The following is a 26262-nucleotide window of genomic DNA, read 5'->3' on the forward strand; positions in this document are numbered from 1 at the left end:
GTAAAGTTATTAGGCCCGCTGCAGATGTGTGTGTGTGTGTGTGTGTGTGTGTGTGTGTGTTTTCCCGAACAGGTATGGGTAACCTTTGGATTTTGAAATCCTCTCCCCAAATTTTCCTATCTATCAGAACATCTGATTAAGAAGAATAAGCTGTGCTTTATTTTTTTCCAGATTGAGGCATTCTGTTGACATTTGCCTTACCAAAACAAAAAACAAAAAACAAAACTTGGGAGAGGAAGGTGGACGTAAATCAAGATCCTTTTGTAAGTGCATATTGCCATCGCTTCTCGGCCTTTTGGCTAAGATCAAGTGTAAGTGCATATTGCCACATTGGCTTGTGTTTGAAACTCAGTGCTTGTGTGTATTATATATTTTTATTTTTATTCTTGGCAGAGCAAATGTGGGTTTTAAAATTTATTTATTTACTTCAGTGGCATATTCATGCCTTAGACCTTCCAATCAGAACCTTTTCTTTTTATTTATTTATTTAAATTTACAGATTACTTTATGGAAAGGAACCAGTGATCTGCTTCTTAGCCTATGGAGATGTTTATTTGTAGTCTAAAAATGAAATATTTAGAGGCATCTGCCTGGCTCAGTTGGAAGAGCATGAGATTCTTGATCTCTGGTTTGTGAGTTTGAGCTCCATGATGGGTGTAGAGAATACTTAAAAAAAAAAAATAAAAACTTTAAAAAAATGAATATTTAGAAATTGGTAATCTCTTGTGGCTAGTGTTATTGGGCTGAATTATGTCAAGACATTTTCCACAATTTTTATGCATGTAGACCATGTGAAGTATTAGTAGTCATTTGAAAATGAAGTTAGTGGTTGGTTATCAAATAAGTTTGTACAAAAGTATTCTAAAATAGGAAATACCATAGTATTAAAGGTTAGGGCTAGGTTGAAGACAGTGTCTCGTAGCCGAATAAAGACAGAGCTTTTTTAGTCTATCCTTTTGGCTGAGAAGCTAGAACACTATTTTTAGGTAAGGCTGTAGTTTTGGGGCATCATTAAGTACCTCTCTGTCAGGTGGCAAACTTTGACTTTTGCCACTGTCAGGAAGATTTTTCATTTTCTAACATCAAAATTACTCAGTCCACATTGTAAAGTCAGTGTACATTTATGGGCTGTCCAGTTTTTATTGAGAAGGGGAGTGATGCCAAAATAAAAGGAGAGATCATTCCTACTTGCAGAGGGCAAGTTGTGTAGTTTAAAAATACATAGCATATTCATGAAAGGCTAAGAATATTGCAGAGGGATCTACAAATAAGTAGACCAGATCTTTTTTTTTTTAAGATTTTATTTATTTATTTGATATAGAGAGCAAGAGAGCACAAACAGGGGGAGCAGCAGAGGGAGAGGGAAAAACAGGCTTCCACTGAACAGGGAGCCTAATGCGGGGCTCTATCCCAAGACCCTGGGATTATGACCTGAGCGGAAGGTACATGCTTAACCAGCTGAGCTACCCAGGTGCCCCAGTAGACCAGGTCATATACATGCATTTTTATTCCCTGTTTATGAGGTAGTCTTGGTATTAATATTCAATAAAAGTTAGTTTATAATTGTCAGACTGCATTTAAGATTCAAATACTGGCTCAGCACAAGAAGTACGGTTCTTTGCCTGTTACTTCAGATGCATAGAGGATTTTGGGTCAAGTATATCAACTTGTTGATAAACAAGATAGGGTGAGGAGCTACTTAAAAATTATAAGCAAATTGTTATGGTTATTTTCATAAACTTAGATAAGTGTACATTCAAATATAATTTGATTTCTAAGTAATAATTTGAAATGTTTTCTGGGAAAGAACTATGTTATATGTGGAGAATGTGGCCACACCAGCTTACAGTTCGTTTAAATTGATGGGTGTAGTCAGGATTTATGAAGCATTGGCTAGAAGCAATGTAAAACATAGTGAACCACTTTAGGAGTGGCTGAGATAATACTTTTGAGTAATCCTGAATTCAACAGAGTTAATATTCCTCTTTTAAAAATAATACTGTTAGATGTAACATGAAGACTTTTATATATATTAAATATATAAGTATGTATAATACACTTTTTAAAAGCTATCAATTGTCTAAAACAAATTGAAAGGTTTTCAGCATACTGCCAGATAGTCATACCAACTTGTTTACTTGTCTAAATTATACTGGGTCATTTTCTCTAAGAGCAGGAAGTTGTCTGGTAAAACCAGAGTTTGTATATTCATCTTGCTTTTGAGCCCAAAACCCCCTGATTCATCATTAGATCTTCAGAGAATGCATGGCATATTTTTTGACTGAACCATTCTGAAGTGTGAATGTTTGTGATTTTTTTGTTATTTCTGTGCCATATTTTAGGTGTTCTCAGCACATCTGAATTTGCCTTTTTGCTTTCTTCTGTGGAAATTCTCCTTGCGGTGAAAATATTCCTGTAAGGCGAGCTTCCTGTCACTAGGCAATGTGTATAATTAATATAGTTTTAAACAATTTTTTTTTATTTTTAAAGATTTTATTTACTTATTTGAGAGAGAGCGAGAGAGATCACAGAGGGAGAGACAGAAAGGGAAGCCAACTCCCCGCTGAGCAGGGAGCCCAATGCAGGGCTTGATCTCAGGATTCCAAGATCCTGACCTGACCTGAGCTGAAGGTAGACACTCAACCGACTGAGCCACCCAGAAGCCCCTTAAACAGTTGTGTGTGTGTGTGTGTGTGTGTGTGTGTGTGTGTGTGTTTAAGATTTTATTTATTTGACAGAGAGAGATTACAAGTAGGCAGAGGCAGGCAGAGAGAGGGGGGAAAGCAGGCTTCCTGCTGAGCAGAGAGCCTGATGTGGGACTCGATCCCAGAACCCTGAGATCATGACCTAAGCTGTAGGCAAGAGGCTTAACCTACTGAGCCACCCAGGCGCCCCTAAACAGTTGTTTTTAATACAAAAACTGATGTATGCGATGGTAAACAAAATTGAACAGTACTTAAGTACATAAAGTTAAAAAGATTTATTATTTTTAAAGATTTTATTTATTTATTTGAGAGAGAGTGAGAGAGAGGAAGAGAAAGAGAGAGAGCACAAGGAGGGGGAGCGGCAGGCAGAGGGAGAGAGAGAAGCGGACTCCCTGTTGAGCAGAGAACCCAGTGTGGGACTGGACCCCAGGACCCTGGGGTCCTGACCTGAGCTGAAGGCAGTGCTTAACCGGCTGAGCCACCCAGTTGTCCAGTAAAAAAAGATTAAAAAAATAAGATTTTGTTCTCCTTTCCGCATCTTTAGTTGTGTTCCTCTGAGGTGACCATTAGAAAACAGTTGGTGTCATTTGGCTTCTGGAGGGCCTCTCTGTTGTGGTGTACACTAGTATTAGTGAAAGCAGAGGGAGAAGTCATGGAAGGCCTGGGCAGTGAACTAGTTCAGATGTTACGCACTGTCTATTCTGCTCCTATTTCCGACGATGTTAAGTAATATTGATAATCTTAAACTACCATCAGTTTAAGATAACTGTAATTGAGGGGCGCCTGGCTCAGTGGTTTAAGCCTCTGCCTTTGACTCAGGTCATGATCTCAGGGTCCTGGGATTCGAGCCCCACATCGGGCTCTCTGCTCAGCGGGGAGCCTGCTTCCCCGGCTCTCTCTCTGCCTCCCTCTCTGCCTACTTGTGATCTCTGTCTGTCAAATAAATAAATAAAATCTTAAAAAAAAAAAAGAAAACTGTAATTGAATTGTTAGTGAAACAGTTCCATTGTCAGCTTGGTACAGGTTTGATTTGTTGATATTTTAAGGAAATAAATATTTGAGATTTGAATTCATATAATCTTAGGGCTGGGGGTAACGGTGGTAATTACTATCTCTAGAATTTTATGATAAACTGCACAGTATGTTTACTATAGGCTTTTTATAACTCATTATCTCTCCTTTAATTTTCATAAGAACCCTAAGAGAGTTGTTATTTCCGTTTTGCAGAGGAGGAAATTTAGGCCAAATGTGAGCTAGCTAACAAATGTCATAAGACTGGTAAGTTGTGGTGCTAGTGTTCTGTCTTGGAGAGCCTGTGCTCTTTCCATTGTAATGTATTCTGCTACTTCTGTCTGGTCTGTTTTATTTTCCACATGAGGAAATTTAGGCCTGCAGAAGTCAAGTGACTTGCCCAAGGTCACACAGCTAAGTAATAGCAACAATAAGCCAAACTTTTATCTCTGGTCTCTTATCTCAGGACTTTTGGTCCAGCCGGCTATGCTACATTTTACTGAAATACTATGGACCAAAAGACCATATGCTGTGAATACTGGATACAAATGCTTCGGAACTGATACATCAGCAAAGGTGTTTACTACTATGTATTTAAAAGCTTCCTTTCCTCTCTTTCAGAAATTATAAAGAGCTCTGATGGGCTATTTGGGTGATCCCCAGTGCAGTGAACTGCAGGTGAGTAAGGTTGAGGAGAGCTTTATTTAGAAAACAAGACCTTGGTAATGCCTGAGAAGGCAACAAGAGAGGCTTAATCTAGAGGCTGATTCCGTCCAGAAAGAATAAGGTGGGGGTGGGGGGCGCCGGTGATGCTGAGCAGTAGTGAGACGAGGAAACCTGGTCCTGACGGATGGAATTGGCCACTCCTGGAGCAGATGGGCTGATGATGAACATCCTCTGAAGAGACCGCTTGCCGCTTTGTCAGAGTTTGTTTGGAGAGAAGTGAGGGTAGGTTAATCTTCCACTCATGTTCTGAATGAGTAACCGAATAGGGGCTCATCCTATCTGCATATGATTGGAGCTCGAGAGGCCCTTCAGTTTTTGTGTCAACATTCTGGAGTGGTAATCACCCTGTGCTCTGATGAACTTGGTTAAGTATGAATAGTTTGTTTACCCTGGTATCTGCTGTCTATGTATTGTCATGAATGATTATATGTATTTGCATTTTTGATACTGAATCTAGATACTGAGAATTCAGCAATAGAAACACAAGGTTAAACTTTTTTCCTAATGGTTATATTGATTAGTCCTTCAAATTATTTATCTTTTGCTGAAATGCCCTTCTAAGAAAAGCAATTTAGTCTCTATTATTTCTGATTCACAGTAACTAATTTTTTGGGTCCATTATTGTATTTTGGTCTTTCTTTCTTTTTTTTTTCTTTTTTTAAAGATTTTTATTTATTTATTTATTTGACAGAGAGAGATCACAAGTAGGCAGAGAGAGAGAAGGAAGCAGGCTCCCTGCAGAGCAGAGAGCCCAATGTGGGGCTCAATCCCAGGACCCTGGGATCATGACCTGAGCCAAAGGCAGAGGCTTTAACCCACTGAGCCACCCAGGCGCCCCATATTTTGGTCTTTCATTATTAAACTTAGACAGTGGTGATACTACAGAAAAAACAATGAGAAGACTGCTTTCATATTATCCTTGTGGGACATCAGTGCTAAAAATCATTTTTTGATATGTTTTAATATTTAATAAAATGACTTGCCATCCTGACTTATGGACTCTGGCTACATGAGACTCATGAGACATGACCAGCTGCTTTTTACCCAACTGCTTTGTAGTTAAAGTAACTTTTTTTTTTTTTTTCTTTTTAACTGTACCTTGGTCTCCTGGCCCTTAGTTCTTTGTCCGTGATTCCATACTGCTTTTTAATTCTGGTATAGTCCACTACTCAGCAAGTTGGCTTTGACAGTTCCAGAAACCTTAATGTGACAGTACTATATACTTTCAAGGTTTATAATTGAATTCGGGCTTGGCTATTTGCGGATTGCTAAAGTAACACACACAGTTGTAGGCATTCTTTGTTTTAGAGTTTATGTTTGTTTTGCATGATTTGGGAGTTCAAAACAGTTGAGATGGTTTGTTGGCCTTGGAAAGCTGGGGTCTGAGGGTGTCATAAAGAGGTCATTGTGATAAGGAATGCATGATAGTTCTCAGTTAAGGCCAACATGAGCTGTAAAAGGGAGGGGTGAACCTCTTCTTGAGACTCTTCAGCTCTATCAAGCTTGTATCATGGAACCCCTCTGTTTCCTCAGTATGGTGGAACTTTCTTTTTCAGAAGTTCAGAAGAATAGGGCACCTGGGTGACTCAGTCGGTTAAGCGACTGCCTTCAGCTCAGGTCATGATCCTGGAGTCTGGGGATTGAGTCCTACATCAGGCCCCCTGCTCAGCAAGGGGTCTGCTTCTCTCCCTCTGACCTTCCCCCTTTCATGCTCGCTCTCTCTCATTCTCTCTCTCTCTCTCTCTCTCAAATAAATAAATAAATAAATAAATAAAATCTTTAAAAAAAATTTCAGAAGAATAGCTATTAAATAAAATGTTAAAGTATTTAGATTATTACCCTAAAATAGTTGATTTTTTTGTTTTGGTTTCCATTAAAATATGTAGGTTTTTTTTTTAATATTTTATTTATTTATTTGACAGAGAGAGAGGTCACAAGTAGTCAGAGAGGCAGGCAGAGAGGCAGGCAGAGAGAGAGGGAGAAACAGGCTCCTCACTGAGCCGAGAGCCCGATGCGAGGCTCGATCCCAGGACCCTGAGATCATGACCTGAGCCGAAGGCAGAGGCTTAAACCACTGAGCCACCCAGGCGCCCCTAAAATATGTAGTTTTATATGTAAGCATATGTATATGTATGTATGTATATACACATATGTATGTTTTTTACTCATGTTTAATTATGGTACATGTAATTTGAATTTTTTCTACTTACTAGATCATGGAACGTTTCCATGTTATAGGCGCCACAATTTTAATTTATATGCTTACTTTTTAAAAAAAGATTTATTTGTTTGAGAGAGTGTGTGCACACATGTAGGCAAGGGGAAGGGCAGAGGAGGAGGGAGAGGAGCAGACTCCCCTTCATGTGGAGCCTGACCTGGGGCTTGATGTCACAGCCCGGAATCATGAGCCAAAATCAAGAGTCAGATGCTTAATTGACTGAGCCACCCGGATGCTCCTGTATGAAAGGCTGCAAAATATTTCATCAAGTCATGCTCCCATAATTTACCTAATTCTTTAAATGTTAGGTATTTATGTTGCTCCCTGGTTTTCACTTAATACTTTACATTATTGTGGATACTACTGGTTTTATTTTTTTGACTACTTATATTTCTAGGGCACATTTCTGAGTGTATTGTGTTAAATGGGATGAATTTTTTTATGGCTTTTTGTATATGTTGCCATACAGCTTTTCAAGAATGTTGTACCAGTTTTTACTTCTAACAGATACACGAATATACCTGTTTTACCATAGCTGGACAGAAATACAGTTTTTCCTAAAAAGTTTCATTTAGTAGTGTAAAGTGGCATTGCATTTCTTTGTTCTGTAATGTTGAATTTTACTTTGAGTCTTTTTGTGGTGCATTGTTTGTGCATATCCTCTGTTATTTTATGCACTACAGTGTTGATGTGAACTTTGGATGGTAAGGCAAGTGTAGTCAGCTAATAAACCAGTGATTATTAAAAAGATAACCAGAACACATTCAATGGAAACGTTCAAAGAGGTCTAGATGGTAAGTGATCTTGGAGATAGTGGTGGAAAGGGAACAGATGGGTTATTCTCACATTCATTTCAGCAAATGCTTAATGGGCATCCGCTGTGTACAGTGTGCTGTGTTGCGTCCTCTGAGTGCGTCCAAGTTATCATTGCGGTGTGTACCTGGTTGAAGGAGGAAGCTACTTGAGAATGCTTGAGGGCCGGCCAAGATAGCTCAGTTGGGAGAGGGTTAGACCGGAGAATGCTTGAGACTTGACTGGTGGGGACTCTGGCTGCTGAAGGCCCTTTGTGACTGCTTGGAGGGTTGATCATGGCCTGGAACATCTTTAACTCATTCATTGCAGGCCACTGTGCCTTTGCACAGTCTTTGAGAAGCTCTGTTCTGAGGAATACAAAGATGAATAAGACGTATTTCCTACTGACAAGGAACAAATTATCGAGTAGGGAGATTAAAGGCACCAGAAAATGAAAGGACTAATAGGTGCTATAAAAGAGGTTCAGCCCCAGTGCTTAGTGGTTAAGTAGAGGATGTTACACTGCCCTCTTGGGGAAATCAAGAAACACTTCAACCGAAGAAGTGGTATTTAAATGGCATCACCATGAAGATGAGAAGCAGAGGGAAGAAGAGGGCATTCTGGAGAGAAAGAGAGCTTGAGCCGAGGTGGGGGACTGGCGTCGGAAATGAGCTTGACCTCAGGAAACTGCATGTCCAAACCACTTGGACTCTGGGATGCATAAAGGAACATAGTGGAAGTTGAGACTGCTAAGAGGTTGGGACTGAGTTTTAGAGGGTCTTAAGTGCCAGACTGAGGATGAGTAGGATGGATTAGCAGTGAGGAGAAATAGAGAGGGTTTTGTTTGTTTGTTTGCTTTTTAAAGATTTTACTTATTCCAGAGAGAGCGTGAGAGAGCATGAGAGAGGGGAGGGTCAGAGGGAGAAGCAGACTTAACAGCTGAGTGGGGAGCCTGATGTGGCGCCTGATCCTGGGACTCCTGGGACTCTGGGATCATGACCCGAGGCAAAGGCAGATGCTTAACTGACTGAGCCATCCAGGCGCCCAAGAGAGGGACTTTAGTTGTGTTCATGCTAATAGTCCAAGTGAGGGGTGATGAGGGCCTGAATTGAATCTGTGGCCTTGGGGATGAAAAGGAGTTAGTGCATACAGGAGATATTTTGGAGGCTGAACAGAGGAGACGTGGTGACTGATTAGGTAGGAGGGGAAGGGAACAGTCAGTTCCATGTCTCAAGTAAGAGGTGATGTTGAGGTTTTCATACTCGGGCAGCTGGCAGAATTAGGCATCAGGAATAGGGAAGTCAGGAGGAAGAACAGATCTTAGGGGTTTGGAATAGAGGAAAGATGAATTTGGTTTTGTTTGTTGAGTCCAGGGAGTAAGGAGAAAGCTGAAATCAGAATTTTTTTTTAAGATTTTATTTATTTATTTGACAGACTGAGATCACCAGTAGGCAGAGAGGCAGGCAGAGAGGGAGGAAGGGAAGCAGGATCCCTGCCAAGCAGAGAGCCTGATGTGGGGCTCCATCCCAGGACCCTGGGATCATGACCTGAGCCGAAGGCAGAGGCTTTAACCCACTGAGCCACCCAGATGCCCCTGAAATCAGAATTTTAATCTTAGAAGGAACAGAGGAGTAAGTTTGGGGCCCAGAGGTACTAGAGGAACCAGTGAGGTCTCATACTTTGTAAAGCCAAGCACGAATGAAGCTTCCTGATTCCTAGTCCGGCGTCCTCTTCCCTGCCTCTCACTGCAAAGTGCTGAAGGTTCTCATGTGGGGTGTTTTCCTCACACCGGGATGTGCTCAGTAGAAAGCTGGAAGTGGCAGAGTTTATGTTGCAGAATGAGAGCTTTATCTTTTAATTAGAAAAATTTTTTTAAAAGATTTTATGTGTCTAAGAGAGACAGTGAGAGAGAGCACAAGGCGGGGGGAGGAGCAGAGAGAGTGGGGGGAGCGGACTCCTGGCTAAGCGCAGAGCCCCACGTGGGGCTCAGGGATCATGACCTGAGCCAAAGACACACGTTTAACTGACTGAGCCACCCAGGCGCCCCTTAGTTAAAATTTTTTATTATGGAACCTTTCAGAGGTTCCTCACGAAGTGGAAAAAGAGTATAATCAGTCCCACTGTACCCATTGCCCGACTTTAAGGGTTGTTTGTATTACGTCATCTGTCTCTTCCCTCCCCATCAGTTACTTTAAAGTAAATGGGAAGATGAAGCGCGTTGGTGACCTTGAACTTCGTGCATTTGCAGGTAGGGAGAATTTGAACAGTTTTGTAGAGTATGTTTTGAGCTACATGGGTATGGTCTAGAAGGAAAAGAAGTAGGATTAACTTCCAGAATTCTGTTCTGCCTCAGATTTTGTGTTTTTGGGCAAATCACTTAAGTCTTTTGATTCTTGGTTTGTCTGTGATATGGAGATAAATGATACCAGCTTTGCAGAATCACTTGAGATAAGGTAGGTGTAAAAAAAAAACCAAAACGCTTCTAAACTTGGAAGCTAAACTGATGCAGGTTTTAGTTGTCAGTAATAATAAAAAGGTAGTGCTGTTTAACTTTGGGATTCTGTGTTGCTGGCATAACATTTATCTCATTCAACAAATTTTTATTTTTCAGCACATAGTTATGTCAGGAACCTGGGGCTTCAACAGTGAACAAAACAGACAAAATCCCAGCTCCCATGGAGCTCATATTCTAGATTTGTGAGCTAATGCTTTTTTTTTTTTTTTTAAGATTTTATTTATTTATTTGACAGAGAGAGACACAGCGAGAGAGGGAGCACAAGCAGGGAGTGGAAGACGGAGAAGCAGGCTCCCCGCTGAGCAGGGAGCCCTATTTGGGGCTCAATCCCAGGAGTCTGGGATCATGACCTGAGCCGTAGGCAGATGCTCAGTGACTGAGCCATCCAGGCGTCCTGTGAGCTAATGCTTATATTATAGTGGGCCAGACACTGTTCTGAGTACTTTTATAATTCAACCTATTTTAATTCTTGAAAGAGTCCTGGGAGGTGGAGACTGTTATTATTCCTATTTTACAGATTTGGAGATCAAGGCAAATTTTTATGTAGATTGTCTCTGTTTGCAATGCCAGAATTAAAATTTAGGCAGATCTGTTTTTAAGCCTGTATACTCTTTTTTTTTGTTTTTTTGTTTTTTTGTTTTTTTTTTTTAAAGATTTTATTTATTTATTTGACAGAGAGAGAGCACAAGTAGACAGAGAGGCAGGCAGAGAGAGAGAGGAAAGCAGGCTTGCTGCTGAGCAGAGAGCCTGATGCGGAACTCGATCCCAGGACCCTGAGATCATGACCTGAGCCGAAGGCAGCGGCTTAACCCACTGAGCCACCCAGGCGCCCTGTTTTTGTTTTTTTTAAAGGTTTTACTTATTTATTAGACACATAGAGATCACAAGTAGGCAGAGAGGCAGGCAGAGAGAGGGGGGAAGCAGGCCCAATGTGGGGCTCTATCCCAGGACCCTGAGATCGTGACCTGAGCCGAAGGCAGAGGCTTAACCCACTGAGCCACCCAAGTGCCCCAATCCTGTATACTCTTAACCCCTGTCCCATAGAACATTTGAAACTCATTCATGGCATGCTGGTGTTTGATAGAAATAAAAATGGTAGGCCCAGAGGTGCCTGGGTGACTCAGTCGCTTAAGCGCCTGACTCTTGATTTCAGCTCAGGTTATGATCTCAGAGTTGTGGGATTGAGCCCTCTGTCGGGCTCTGTACTCAGTGTAGAATATGCTTGGGATTCTCTCTCTCCCTCTGCCCCTCCCCTGCTGGACCACGTATGTGTACACTTGTGCGGGTTCTCTCTCAAATAAATAAGTCTTAAAAAGAAAAAAAGGTGGGGCGCCTGGGTGGCTCAGTGGTTAAAGCCTCTGCCTTCGGCTCAGGTCATGATCCCAGGGTCCTGGGATCGAGCCCCGCATCGGGCTCTCTGCTCAGCGGGGAGCCTGTTTCCTCCCTTCTCTCTCTCTCTGCCTGCCTCTCTACCTACTTGTGATCTGTCAAATAAATAAATAAAATCTTTTAAAAAAAAAAAAAAAAAAAAAAAGAAAAAAAGGTAGGCCCATGTTGAAATTATTCCTAAACAAATAAGTGTTTTCTTCTTGTAAAAACAAAACAAAAACCAATGGGAAAAAAATGGTGTTGGTTTTCTGGAGATGGTGACGTAGTAGTAGTCCTTTTTATTTCCTTATTTGACAGAAAGAAATGAAAAGCAGGCAGAGAGGCAGGCAGAGAGAGGGGTAAGCAGGCTCCCCGCTGAGCATAGAGCTCAGATGATGTGATGATGCAGGGCTTGATCCCAGGATCCTGAGCTCATGACCTGAGCCAAAGGCAGAGGCTTAACCCACTGAGCCACCCAGGCGCCCCAGTTGTACTCTTTCATAGGAAAATATTTTTCCTCCTAACTTAGCATAGACTTGATATTATCACTTTTCTTGGTTTCTTTGGATACAAATGACTGCCTCCATGGAAAGAAGTTATTTTTCTACTGACACTTGGGCAGAATCCCTTCTTCAGTGAATCCCCTTAGAATTCTTTTACTTTTCCTCCACTTCCCCTCCCTTATCCCTGGGAAATTCTCTGATCTGTCCTCTCCGTTCTTCCCAGTTCTCACTACTGTGCTGTCCTTACTAGTCTCATCAGCTCCACTGTCCTGAGAGAGTCTCTGCTTTCTGCCTTTGCCTTCTCCTCCCTAGCCTGCCTCTAGCCAACTGCTCTAGACTTGTACCCATGTTTTGGCTTTTCTGAATTTATTTAGTGGGAGTAATTTTCCACCTTTGGATCTCAGCTCTCAGTTCTTCCGTGGTGGGGCATACTGGGAAATGGGCAGTAAGGAGTCCTTAAGTTTTTTTTTTTTAAAGATTTTATTTATTTATTTGACAGACAGATCACAAGTAGGCAGAGAGGCAGGCAGAGAGAGAGAGAGGGGGAAGCAGGCTCCCTGCCTATCAGAGAGCCCGATGCGGGGCTTGATCCCAGGACCCTGGGATCATGACCTGAGCCGAAGGCAGAGGCTCTAACCCACTGAGCCACCCAGGTGCCCCAGGAGTCCTTAAGTTTGCATCTGGATTAGGATATGGGCCTCAGTGCTTATAAGGAGGGTATCAAGACTTGTGTGTTTGTTTTCTGTAGATATTTTGGCTAAATAGGCATAAAATTACCATGTTAGCCATACAGGTCAGTGGCCGGAGGTACATTCACATTGTTGTGGGACTGTCCCCACCATCCGTCTCCAAAACTCTTTCATTGCCCCAAAGTGAAACTCTGTACCCATTAAACAGCAACTCTCCATTTCCCCCTCCCTCAAGCCCCTGGCAACCAGCGTTCTACTTTATCTCGCAATGAATTTGGGTATTCCAGGTCCCTCATTTAAGTGCAGTCAGACATTGTCCTTTTGTCTCTGCCTCTTTTCACTTAGCACAATGCCTTCAAGGTTCGCCTATATTGTAGCATATGTCAGCATTTCCTTGCTTTCTGAGGCTAAATAATATGCCATTTTATGTAAACAGCACATTTTTAATCCATTCATCTGTTTTTAAAAAAATATTTTATTTATTTATTTGAGAGAGGGAGAGTATGAGCAGGGGAGAGGGAGAAGCAGGCTCCCTGCTAAGCAGGGAGTCCCACACCAGGCTCAATCCCAGGACCCTGGGATCATGACCTGAGCGGAGAGCAGAAGCTTAATGGACTGAGCCACCCAGGTGCCCCTCCATTCATCTCTTAATAGACACTTGGGTTGCTTCCACCTTTTGGCCAATGTGAATAATGCTGCCATGAACATGGATATACAAGTATTTGTTTGAGCCCCTGCTTTTAGTTCTTTTGGGAATTAACCCAGAAGTGGAATTGCTGGGTCCTGTGGTAATTCTGTTTTTAATTTGTTGAGGAATCACCATACTGTTTTCCATAGTAGTAGCATAATTTTATGTGCCACTAGCAATGTATTTCTCCACATCCTCACCAACACTTGTTATTTTCTGGACTTTTTTTTTTTTTTTTTTTTGAGAGATGGTGGGCAGGGGTGGGGGAAGAGGGGTGGAGGGAGAGAGAATCTCATGCAGGCTCCACACCCAGAGTCTACTTTGGAGTTGATCTCACACCCTGAGATCATTTCCTGAGCTGAAACCAAGAGTTGGATGCTTAACTGACCTAACCACCCAGGTGCCCCTGGATTAGTTTGGGTTTCAAATCACTTTTTTTAAGTTAAAACATTCGTTTAATTTATCTTATGGAAATGTTTATGCATATAGGAAAGTTGAAAGACTAGTATAATCAACACTCAGTTGTTAGCATTTACCATAATTTACTTTCTCTCAAGAGATTTTTTTTTTTTTTTCTTTCTTTTCCCAGAGCAGTTGAAGGTTAGTGGCAGACATGTTGGATGGTACTTCATTCATATGGGTTTGAATTGTGCAGGTCCATTTACACATGGAGTGTTTACAGTACAGTAAACTTATTCTCTGTCCCTTCTTCTTCTTCTTCCTTCTTTTTCTTTCTCTTCTTTCTTCTTCTTCTTCTTTTTTTTTTTTTTTTAAAGATTTTATTTATTTATTTCACAGACAGAGATCGCAAGTCGGCAGAGAGAGGAAGGGAGAGACGGGGAAGCAGGCTCCCCGCTGAGCAGAGAGCCTGCTGATCATGACCTGAGCCGAAGGCAGAGGCTTTAACCCACTGAGCCACCCAGGGGCCCCCTTCTTCTTTTTTTTTAAAGATTTATTTATTTAAGTAATCTCTACACCCAACATAGAGCTTGAGATCAAGACTTGCATGCTCTACTGATTGAGCCAGCCAGTTGTCCCTCTTATGATTTTTTTTTTTTAAAGATTTTATTTATTTATTTGACAGAGAGACACAGCGAGAGAGGGAACACAAGCAGGGGGAGTGGGAGAGGGAGAAGCAGGCTTTCCCCCTGCCTGATGTAGGGCTCCATCCCAGGACCCTGGGATCATGATTTGAGCCAAAGGCAGCCGCCTAACGGCTGAGCCACCCAGGCGCCCCTCTTGTGATTCTTTTATTTTTGTTTTTTTTAAAAGATTTATTTATTTATTTATTTGTCAGAGAGAGAGAGAGAGAGAGAGTGCGCACAAGCAGGCAGAGTGGCAGGCAGAGGTGGAGAGAGAAGCAGGCTCCCTGCCGAGCGAGGAGCCTTGATGTGGGACTTGATCCCAGGACCCTGGTATCATAACCTGAGCTGAAGGCAGCGGCTTAACTGACTGAGCCACCGAGGCGCCCCACTTGTGATTCTTTTAATAATATTCTCTTTTCTCTAGTTAACTTAATTATAAGAGTGCACTATATAACGTACAAAGTATGCGTTAATTGTTAGCAGTAAGACTTCTGGTCAGCAGTAGGTTATTAGTAGTTAAGTTTTTGGGGAGTCAGAGTTATACACAGATTTTTGACTTCATGGGGGTCAGCAACCTGAGGGTCAACTGTGTCTCCTAAGTATGAGGACATTTTTCTTCATAAACATAATATCATTATCACACCTAAGAATTCAGTAATACTAATGGTTACACTATCAGATATCAAGTCTATATATGTTTCCCCATTTGTCCCCAAAATGTATTTTATTTCTTTTTTTTTTTTTTTAAAGTTTTATTTATTTATTTATTTGACAGAGAGAGACCACAAGTAGACAGAGAGGCAGGCAGAGAGAGAGAGAGGGAAGCAGGCTCTCCGCCGAGCAGAGAGCCCGATGCGGGACTCGATCCCAGGACCCTGAGATCATGACCTGAGCCGAAGGCAGCGGCTTAACCCACTGAGCCACCCAGGCGCCCCGAAAATGTATTTTATTTCTTTAGGTTACTAGGTCTCTTTAGTTTTTTAAAATTATTTATTTGTGAAAGCTGGGGGAGGGGCAGAGAGAGAGAGAGAGAGAGAGAAACCCAAGCAGAGCTTGGAGCCTATTGGAGGGGATGATCCCAGGACCCTGAGATCATGATCTGAGCTGAAACCAAGAGTGAAACACTTAACTGACCATGCCACCCAGGCACCTGATTAGTTTTTTAAAAATCTAGAATAGTTACTCCTCTCCTTTTTGTTTTTCACGACAACGAAGCATGGTACAGTGTTGGTGATACAGTGGTCAGCATAGCTGCCTTCCATGACAGTGAAGCATGTTGCTTGTTGAAAATGCAGCTGATAAGAAAAATCCATAATCCACCAGAGATACCCACTTCATTAATTTTTTACTTTATTATTATTATTATTTTAAGATTTTATTTATTGGGGCACCTGGGTGACTCAGTGGGTTAAAGCCTCTGCCTTCGGCTCAGGTCATGATCTCAGGGTCCTGGGATCGAGCCTGCATCAGGCTCTCTGCTTGGGGGGAGCCTGCTTCCCCCTCTCTCTCTGCCTACTTGTGATCTCTCTCTATCTGTCAAATAAATATAAAGTCTTCAAAAAAAAGATTTTATTTATTAATTTGACAGAGAGAGACACAGCGAGAGAGGGAACACAAGCAAGGGGAGTAGGAGAGGGAGAAGCAGGCTTTCCGCTGAGCAGAGAGCCCGAAGTGGGGCTTGATCCCAGGATTATGGGGCTATGACCCGAACCGAAGGCAGACGCTTAACGACTGAGACCCAGGCGCCCTCACTTAACTAATTTTTTTTTTTTTTAAAGATTTTATTTATTTGACAGATAGAGATCACAAGTAGGCAGAAAGGCAGGTAGAGAGAGAGTGAAGGAAGCATGCTCCCTGCTGAGCAGAGAGCCCGATATGGGGCTCGATCCCAGGACCCTGGGATCATGACCCGAGCCGAAGGCAGAGGCTTTAACCCACTAGCTACCCAGGCACCCCACTTAACTAATTTTTTAAATAAACTTTAAATTTTGGAATAATTTTAGATTGACAGCAAAGTTGTAAGTGTAGGCCAGAGTTCTCATGTACCCTACCCAGTTTTTCCCATTGTTTTTTTTATTGTTTTTTTAGTTTATACTTGAGATTGCTGCTTATCTAAAATCAGGGTAAATATTCTAATTCACAGTCAACATACCTGTTGTTTCTTTTTTGCAAGTCAAAATTTTCCTAAGAGGTAGTTCTCCCATTGTTAATATCTTACATTTCTATGGTACATTTGCCAAATCTAAGAAACCTTCATTGGAACATTAGTGTTAATTAATAACCAGATTTTATTTGCATTTTCCTAGTTTTTCCACTAAAACCCTTTTTCTGTTCAAAGATCTATCCAGGATCCATGTTGAACATGGTTTTCATGTTTCCTGGACTATGACCGTTTTTTCAGAGTCATTGTTGACGAGTCCTGGTCTTTCCTTCTTTATCCCCTCCCTACCTCCCACCTTCTTCCCTCCCCCTTCCCTCCCTTCCCTCTTTCCTTCCTTCCTTCTTTCTTTTTTTTTTTTTAAGATTTATTTGAGAGAGAGTGCGCCAGGGGTGGGGGAGAGGGAGAGGAATAAAAAGAATCCCCAGCCGGCTCCACGCTGGGCACAGAGCCCTTCGAGGGGCTCCATCTCACGACCCTGAGGTCAGGACCTGAGCCAAAGCCAAGAGTCCTGCACTTAAATGACTGAGTGGCCCAGGCCTTGGTCGGGTATTTCATAGAGTGTTACAGAGTTTGGGTTTGTCTGATAGTTTTCCTCATGGTTAGACTAGAGTTAAGGTTTTTGGGAAAGAAGATAGTCACTTTTGATATTTTGTTTCATATCCTGGCTTTTTTTAAAGATTTTATTTATTTGAGAGAGAGAGAGAATAAGAGTGAGCAAGCATGAGGGGGGGAGGTCAGAGGGAGAAGTGGACCCCTGCCGAGTAGGGAGCCCTATACAGGGACTGGATACTGGGACTCCAGGATCATGACCTGAGTGGAAGGCAATTGCTCAAGCAACTGAGCCAACCAGGCGCCCCATATCTTGGCTTTTTATGTAACATATTCAATACATGTTTTACAAAATGGGATTATATACTGCATTATTTTATAATCTACTTTTTTTTTTTTTTTTTACTTACCAAAACTGTTTTTTTCTTACATATGGGAGTAGAAACTCTGTACTGAGTTTCAATCACCGACTTGAAAATACAGTTTTAGAACATAGACTGTTGGTAAATTAGAGACAGCTTTTAAGAAGGATGGTGGTGGTGGTACCATTTTGTTTTAATTATGCAGTTGGCTTTTTAAAATTGATTTATGTTTTGTTTAAAAAGCTCAACTGTTTGGGATTATGATGTGTTTACAAGTCTCCACAGATAATCTAAAAGGGAAAATAAAGAAATACAAAGCATAGAAAATGTTTTTAGTAAAATTTTCTTGGTAAGCAGCGAACTTTTCTAGAAAGTCAGTCTTTTGATTTGATTGCTTCATAAATATGGGATTTAAAATATATGCATTTTTATTGATTAGTAAGCACGTTAGACGATTTGGGAGGAGGCTCAAACTTTTTAAGAAATAATTTGGAATTACTGAAAGAAATCTGTCTCCAGAATTGCTGGTGGGGGTTCTGAAATATGGGTCAGGGGTGCCCTGAGTGGCTCAGTTAGTTAAGTGACTGCCATTAGCTTAGGTCATGGTCCCTGAGTCCTGGGATCGAGCCCTGCATCGGGCTCTGTGCTCAGTGGGTAGCCTGCTTCTCCCTGCTCCTGTCCTCTTTTCCTCTCTCACTATCTCTTTCTTGCTCTCTCCAATAAATAAATTAAATCTTTTAAATTTAAGTCTCCTTAATTTTAAATCTCCACTGAGCAGAGAGCCCGATGTGGGGATTGAACCCAGGACCCTGGGATCATGACCCAAGCCGAGGGCAGAGGCTTTAACCCACTGAGCCACCCAGGTGCCCCAATGAAAAATATATGGGTCAGGAAAAAACAAGCTAATAGATGGGAAAACCCCCCTCAATTTTAGCTGTTGATACAGTTGATTTTAAAATTTAGGTTTTTTTGTTTTTATCATTTTAGTTACTAAGACAGATGGTAGAAGCCCATTAGGATGTTTCTTTTACGTATTTAAAACATTTTGCCTTGCTGTATTGAATTCCATGCATTCTGGAATTTAGGAAAATTTACCTCTTCATGAAGAGATTACTCAAAATGGAATATGATTGATGATCTTAGTTTCTAGTTTTCTTCTCAATAGTCTTAGTCTCTCTTCTAATGCTTCTTGCATGCTCAGAGATTTTATAAGAGTTTTAGAGGAAAAATGCAAGTCTAGGTGAATATTAAATACAGTACAATGAATAAAACTTTCTTTACTTTGCAGAATATTTTGCTTATGTATCCCATAGAACCATGGCAGATTCCAGTTTTGGACAAAAACAGATAAATTTAAAGATAACACAACATTCCTCTTTATGACTTGGAATTCTAATGAGTACTGAATTTGGTACAGGACAGTTCAGTTCTTGGAATGCTTGGCATTCAGGTTATTTTAGGCCATCTCTTTGGGAAATTCAATTAAAGCATTTATTGAATGGCTTTAGTGAATTGAATGGTTGTCTTGGGGATATCAATGATATAAAATATGACCCTATTTATAAGATGGTTGTGTGGGCAGCCAAAGCATCTTATATGTTTAATTCAAAATAATAGATGATTAAGAGGCCAAATCCTTCTATAGGAAGTAGTGCTGGTTTAGGAGGGAGAACATTTTAGAGAAGTTAAGTCTGGCAGCATTTGTTTAAAGCCGAGTAGGAGTTAGGTTCAGAGAGAGGAGGGAAAGGACATTCAGGCGATGGGAAGGGACACAGTCAGAGACTCAGAAGCTTGACTGCCCTTCAGGCGTGGTGAGGAAATTAGGCTCTATCCAGGCCGTGGGTGGCCTGGAGGTCTAGTAGTGAGCCTGAACACTAATTTACCGGCATTTCAGAACCACTGTGCCACCCCTGGACTAATGGTTCCAAACTTTTTATTCCCCGAGGAAGCATAACACACTTCTGCTGGCATCACTGTCTCCCCACAGTTGGGCTGCTAAGTCTGGAGAAGGGGGGATGCTCTCATACGCTTTCCTCAATCCAAGGGGCTAGGTCATGTGGGTTATTTTAATAATGTATCAGTCTGGCTTTTCTTCTCTTGTCACAATGCATTTACTTTCCAGTAGAGTCTTGTTTTCAGAATAATAGAGTTTCCACTGGGAAAATAACAATGCATGAGGCAGATTAAAGGCAAATTATTGACTTTGAAAAAAAAGTGAATCTCTATAATTTTTTCCTAGCAGTTGTTCCTTTGTTTAAATTTTTGTTTTGTAAAAAAAAAAAAAAAAAAAGTTTTTTTTTTGTTTTGTTAGTCATGTAAAGAAATGTATTTTATTGTATGCATCTTTTAAGTTTTCCTATGGTTTTATTGCTTATATAGCTGAATAAATTAAGGACAACTTGGAGTCTAATCGAGACCTGATTATATGGCTGTTTGTGATTTCTGTCAGAGTGGATAGTGGTGATGTTCAGCATAGCTCATCAGTCTTCTCAAATCTCGACAAATGCAGTCCGATTCATTCTACCCAGGTTAATTAACTATGAGGAAGATATTTTTTTGTTTGTTTGTTTCTGATGGGAACAAATGTATAAGACAGATACAGAAATCCTCTTCAATTTAGATTGAAGAAATTTTATTTACTACTATTGGCTCCTGCTGTTTGCTCACAGTTGATTTTTCTTCTTTGAAGTCTGTTTGTAATCAAATAAGCTTTAGCTCTTTTCAAGTAAAAGAGGAACATAACTACATTAACAAGAAAAGTTAATTTAAGGAAGATAACTGATTTTTTTTTTTTTTCAGTAAACCACATTTCATGACTTGATTTCATGGTGGTTGGATGGTTATACTCATACAGTTACAGAATGAAGTCCACAGTGGGAAAAGAATGATGCTTTTAAAAATCACTTTCCTTTTTATCACCTGTTACTGAAAATGTCTTAGTCCAGGCCTGTCTCCCTACCACCTTTGTGGCGCACCATTGATTTCATTTTTCTTCCATTTACTTTTGGTCCTGGACAGAGTACCTGGCGATGATGGAATTCTTCAGAAGTATCCTATATTTGGTGCCAAGTGAACTCAATGATTGCTCAGTTTGGAGACTTTCTTTCTGAGCCTCCGTTCTTGCCTCTGAAACATATGTGGATGGAAAGGGAAATGTGTGTAGGTTTTCCATTTATTAACAACACTATCCTTCCGTATCTATTTCTTTACAGTTTTTTTTTTTTTAAGATTTTATTTATTTATTTGACAGACAGAGATCACAGGTAGGCAGAGAGGCAGGCAGAGAGAGGGGAAGGGAAGCACGTTCCCTTCTGAGCAGAGAGCCTGATGCGGGGCTCGGTCCCAGGACCCTGAGATCATGACCTGAGCCGAAGGCAGAGGCTTTAACCCACTGAGCCACCCAGGCGCCTCTTCTTTACAGTTTTTAAAAAACATGTTAATTGTGACATTGCGATTCATATTTTAAAGTAATTTTAAAATTTTACTTTTAAATTATCATACTGTAAAAGTGGCTTTTTTCTTTTGGTAAAAAATTTTTTTCAATTTAATGCACGTCTAGTTTGTGCAGCTATCCCCACAGTTGCATACGTGCTATTATCATCCCCAAAACTCCCTCATGCTCTCCTTGTGTAATTATCCATCCCCATCCCATAACCCCTGCAACCACTGACCTTTTTCCAGCCCTGTAGTTTTGGCTTTTTGAAAATATAATACAAATGGAATTATACAGTATTAAACTTTTGAGACTGGGCTCTTTTACTCTGTCTTTAGATTCATCTAAGGTATTAAATATATTACAAACTTATTCTTTTTTTTATTGCTGAGTAGTTTTCTATCGTCATTCATTAAGGGACATTTGGATTGTTTCCAGTTTTTAGCAGTTATGAATGGAGCTACTATAAACATCTGTGTACAGATTTTTGTGTGAACATAACGTTTTCATTTCTCTAGGGTAGCCGTCTGTGGGGAGAGGGGATTGCTGGGTCATATAGTGAGTATATGTTTAACTTTTTAAGAAACTGCCAATCCTTTTTCTGGAGTGGCTGTACCATTTTATATTCCCACTAGCAGTGTATGAGAGTTCTGGTATTCCACATCACTGATAATATCAGTATTTGGAATGTAGTTATTCTAATAGGTATCTAGTAGTAGTGCCTAATCATGGTTTTAATTTGCATTTCTCTGATGACTCAAGCCATTGAACATCTTTTCATGTGCTAATTTGCCATCATCATATCTTTGTGGAATGCGTGTGGAAATTTTTTATCCAGCTTTTAATTTGGTTATTTTCCTATTATTGAGTTTTGAGAATTCTATGTCTGGATACAAATCCTTTTCCAGATACGTGATTTGCAAAAAATTTTCTCTTAGTCTCTAGCTTTCTCTTCATTCCTTTAGCGTGGACTTTTAGAGGACAGAAATGTTTAATTTTGATTAGGTCTAATTTATTATGTTTTTTTTCCTTTTTTTGGATTGTACTAAGATTGATAGATTTTAAAACAAGTTTCTTTCCTGTAAGGTAGTGAAAACTAACTTAGTATTAGGAATGTTCTCATAAAGTTGACTTTGTGGAAGGTGCAAATGTTAATCATTTTATGGAAAGGTGGTGTTAATTAAAATACTCTGTAGTCTTAGGAACATCTGTGACTTCTGCTTAACTAAAAGAGTTGATTGGCTTAGATTTGGGAAGATTTTCCTACTTTCTTTTCAATGGTAATCTCTAACATGGTTAACATACTGATACTTTTATGATGCAGAACTATGTAGGAAATCAGTCATTAAGACTGAAGATATTTTACATTCACATTTAATATTTTTGGAAGTGCCTGGGTTTGAGTTTCCACTCTTGGAAAGCATGGGAACCTCCTCCATTGTGGGTTCAGAGTCAGTGTCATGGCTAAAAGCGTGAACTGGGTCATACTGTCTGAATTTGAATTCTGCCTCTATTGTTTACGGTATAACTGTGGGTAAGTAACTTTTCTGTGCTTCACTTTCCTTCTCTGTAAATGAGATTGGAAAAATAATAATATCCACCTTGTAAGGTCATTATGGGGATTAAATTGGATTATGTAGCTCATTTTCAACAATATCCATCACACAGTAAGTGTTCAGTAAATGGTTCTTATTATTGCCGAAGTAGCTTTATGATGAAGTCATTTAAACACATGTTTTAGAATTATATTTTCAACAGGCAGAATAACCAAATATCACACTTCTTTTCCTCTTTACACTTACTGTTATTAGTAATCAATAACTGTGGCCAGTGCTATTAGCAATCATGTGTGTAGATACTGTTTTATGAGACAGTTACCATCTCCTTCTGTCTTTAGCTTCCTGTAAAGTACTAATTAGATGTACATATACATCAGTTAGTTCCAACTACCTGAAGCATCAACCTGAACTGTCTTAAACTAGAAAGAAATTTCTTGGCTCACCTAACTGCAAAGTTCAGGCATAGCTAGTTGGAGTCAGGCTCAAGTCGTGACATCAGGACCCAGTTTCTCCCCATGAATCAACTCTGCCTTTTTCTGTATAAACTTCAGTTGTAGGCACTATATGGTAGAAAAATGGCCACAGCATATTCATCCTCTGGAGCCTCAGATTTTAGGTTCAGCAGGAAAGAACACCTGTCTCTTTCCCAGAAGCCTCAGCAAAAGTCTCATGTCTCATTGGTTCTGATGGGGTCACATGTCTTACCCTGAGCCAATCTTGTTGTTTGGGGCTGTGGCTTGGATTGGCCAGTCGTGGTCATATGACAGCCTTAGCTTCCTTGGTGCAGTCAGCTCTTCAGGAACCGCACGGATGACTGTAGGGGAGAGGTGAATTCTCGGAGGGAGAGTACGGGCTCCTATTACCAGGAAGAGGAATGGATGCTGGGTGGCCAAACAACTAATGATATTAGTCTCTTTTATGGGTCAGCTGCAGATTGCAGGAGTTCATGGATTTGGATTGGAACCTTGGTTTCTGATTCCCGCTTTCGTGCCTGTGAAGTTACATACTCTCAAGCCCATGTTCCTCACAGGGGTCAGAGTTTGTAGAAAATTAGTGTTTTATGTTCTTTTTATGCAACTTGAATGTTTTTCTAAGATTTTTTTATTTATTTGACAGACAGAGATCACAAGTTGGCAGAGAGGGGAAGCAGGCTCCCTGCTGAGCAGAGAGCCCGATGTGGGGCCTGATCTCAGGACCCCGAGGTCACGACCTGAGCCGAAGGCAGAGGCTTAACCCACTGAGCCACCCAGGCGCCCCGTAACTTGAATGTTTTTAACAGGAAGAGAAGAATCAAGGCTGGTAGAGGGTAGCTTTCACAATAGGCAGGTGTGGTGCTTCTTCCTATATTGACGTGATTCGAGTGACTCAGCTCCTTTCCCTGGATCTCCCTGTCCCCATGGGAGAGGCTCTCCTAGACCCAGCTTGGTCAGTGTCTGCCCTTGGATCAGGCCATTCTGGCCAGGCAGACAAGAGGGTCTGTCACCCCCACAGGGAGGTGTAGCTGGGTGCTGGCCTCTTCTAGAAGTAGTTCCAAATCTCTCCATACATATATTCTGCAGTCCATTTTAGCATGGCCTGTGGCATTATCTCACTTTGACTGGCAGTTTTTATTTGATGTTTGAGAAAGCACTTCATCTTTAGGAGCATGTGTAGCAAGGTCATGGTGTTTTCTGAAAAACCAGAGAAAACAGTTGAATAAGACCTGCTTCGTCCTGATCCACTCTACAGCCAAGTACCGCTAGGAGGTTCAGGTAGGACTTAGGTAGAAACCAATGATGGGACCTGATTAATGAAGGTATTTGTGGTAGAAACTTTCACATCCTCTTCTGAGGTTGGCACTTGAACCTAATGAATCAGATGTTAACTCTTTAAGTCATTGAGCCACAAAGCTTCTGCCTCTAATCTCTACTTACCTGTTAATGTTACTGAGATTTCCCTGGCGAAAATGTTTGGTGGCTAATGTTGGTAGGAGGCTTTGTGATCTCCTTTTGTAGTCCCTTTTAGGGGTTATCTCGTCTAAATCAGTGACATACAAACTTACTTCTCCAAAGGCTGTTCTTCCATAATCATTATCAGTTTATTGAGATGGATAAAAGGGATGAAAATAATACCTCTGTTAATTAAGTAGTTACCTAGAGTGCTGTTTTGTTTTCTATAAATACATTATTGTATGTTGAGATCAGTGCAGTGATTCTACTTTATTTAAATTGAAAACTTGGAATTTTATTTTTATCTTACTTATTTTTTTAAAAGATTATTTATTTATTTGACAGACAGAGATCCCAAGCAGGCAGAGAGGCAGGCAGAGAGAGGGGAAGGGAAGCAGGCCCCCTGCTGAGCAGAGAGCCCGATGCGGTGCTCTATCCCAGGACCCTGGGATCATGACCTGAGCCGAAGGCAGAGCCTTTAACCCACTGAGCCACCCAGGTGCCCTGAAAATTTGGAATTTTAGGGAAATAACAATAGCTGACACTTAATGGAGCACATACTGTGTGCCAGGCATTCTTCTAAGTGTTCTACACATATTATTTTACCTAATCCTGCATTAACCATAGGAGGTAGGCATTAGATGTTTTGCCATTTCCGAGGTAAGTTGAGATACAGGAGGTTAAGTCACTTGTCCCAGGCCATGCAGCTGGTGAGTGTCTGAGTGACAGAGTGACAGGATTGATGGTGAGTGAGGGGGTTGGTTAGTGAGGGGGACTGGTGAGTTTTGAATACAAGTCCTCTGGCTCTAAGCCTATGCTCTGGATCACTGTGCTGCATTCTTTTCCTAAGAGAGATTTTAGCTTGTGCATTCTTAGTTTTTCTTTTCTTTTTACTTCTTTTTGTAGTATTTTCTAGATGTGGGCTGGGAGTTTTATAGGAAAGATTTGCTCATTCTGGGGCCTCTGGTATCTGTAGTTATTGTTGCTGTTTTCTGGTAGGCAAACACTATATGCTTCTTTGTGTCAGTAGTTCTCAATCAGGAATGATTTTACTCCCCAGGGGACATTTGCTCCTGTCTGGAGACCCTTTTAGTTGTCATAGGGTGGGAGATACTACTGGCATCTAGTGGGTAGAGGCCAGAGATGCCGTTACACATCTTACAAAGCACAAGACAGCCTCTGGAAACAAAGAACTATTCGGCCCATAGTGTCAGTAGCATTAACTGAGGTCTGTATAGTAAGTTAGTGGTTATCTTGTCATACCTTTCTTATGCTTAAGGGGCAAAGTCACTGTAGTAATATAGAAATCATTATTCTTGATTTTTGTTTGGTAATTGATTTTATCCAGATTAATGCATGTTTGTATAAGGGGCATGAATACCAACTATATCCTACATTTTTCAGCTCCCCTAGGTCAAACTGGGTCTTGTGGTCCATTGAAGGAGGGCCGAGGAAGTTGAAAGGGAGGCAGTGTAGAGACTGAGGACACAGTACTCTAAATAGCTATTGGATTATTTATTTATTTAAAGATTTATTTATTTGTTTTAGAGAGAGAGGAGGAGAGGGAGAGAGGGAATCCTCAAGCAGATTCCCTGCTGAGTATAGAGCTGGACATGGGGCTCGATTTCATGATGCTGAGATCACGACCTGAGCTGAAATCAAGAGTTGGACACTCAGTTGACCGAGCCACCCGGGCACCCTTATTTGTTGGATTATCTTGTGTAATTCACAATAAATAGAGGTGTTTCTGTTTTTGTGGTTCTTGATAAAAGTTAATTTTTGTGGTTCTTGTTAAAAGTTAATTTGTTAAATGTAAACATTTAAAATATCCTTTAATTTTAAAACCATGCTTTGGGATTTTTTTAACTTAAAATTTCAAACAGAGGAAAGTAGAGAATATTGTATCCCATGTGCATACCAGCCATTTTAACAAATGTTAACAAAGGCTAGTCCTTTTTGACTCTTTCTTG

General features: G+C 40.8%; 1 protein-coding gene across 3 annotated transcripts in view; it reads left to right on the forward strand.

Annotated features, from left to right (window-relative positions):
• HELZ (helicase with zinc finger) overlaps positions 1–26262 on the forward strand; it is a 185307-nt gene that overhangs the window by 20966 nt on the left and 138079 nt on the right. For all 3 annotated transcript variants that reach the window (XM_045984510.1, XM_045984509.1, XM_045984511.1), the window contains exons 3-4: positions 172–263; positions 4338–4394. The gene's annotated coding sequence lies outside the window, so the exon portion shown is untranslated. The remainder of the gene's footprint in view (positions 1–171; positions 264–4337; positions 4395–26262) is intronic.

This window comes from Meles meles, chromosome 18 (assembly GCF_922984935.1).
Source record: "Meles meles chromosome 18, mMelMel3.1 paternal haplotype, whole genome shotgun sequence".
In the NCBI taxonomy this organism is placed as follows: domain Eukaryota; kingdom Metazoa; phylum Chordata; class Mammalia; order Carnivora; family Mustelidae; genus Meles; species Meles meles.